A 450-nucleotide genomic window follows, 5' to 3' on the forward strand; every position below is an offset into this window, starting at 1 on the left:
TGTTTGTGGGTGTGGGCACACGTGTGCGCGTCCGTAGCTGTCCGGGGTGTGGGTTTGCGTGCACGTGTGCGCATTTATGCACGGCCTTGGGTATCCAGCACAGAGCTGCGCAGGAGGGCTGTGAGTCCGTGCGTGCGTGCACAGATGTTGTACCTACTTATTTATGCACGTCTCTCTCTCTGTGGGCACACGCGTGTAAGTGTCGGAGTGCTTTGAGAATGTGCGGGTGCATATATACGTTGTGCGTACATGCTGGGAAGGGTCTCCCCATTTCCACAGGCTGCAATAACCCCCAGCCCACGGTACAGACCGGGGCAGGCTAAGACCCATCCCCAGGTAGGCGCATCCCCAGCCCAGCCCGCTCCCCAAAGCAGCCGCTCTCCACTTGCTTGGGGGACACACGAGGGCTCCTCTCCCCGCCCGCACCCCGCCCCGCTCACACCCCCCCTG

This window comes from Pygoscelis adeliae, unplaced genomic scaffold, assembly GCF_000699105.1.
Source record: "Pygoscelis adeliae isolate BGI_AS28 unplaced genomic scaffold, ASM69910v1 Scaffold803, whole genome shotgun sequence".
NCBI lineage: Eukaryota > Metazoa > Chordata > Aves > Sphenisciformes > Spheniscidae > Pygoscelis > Pygoscelis adeliae.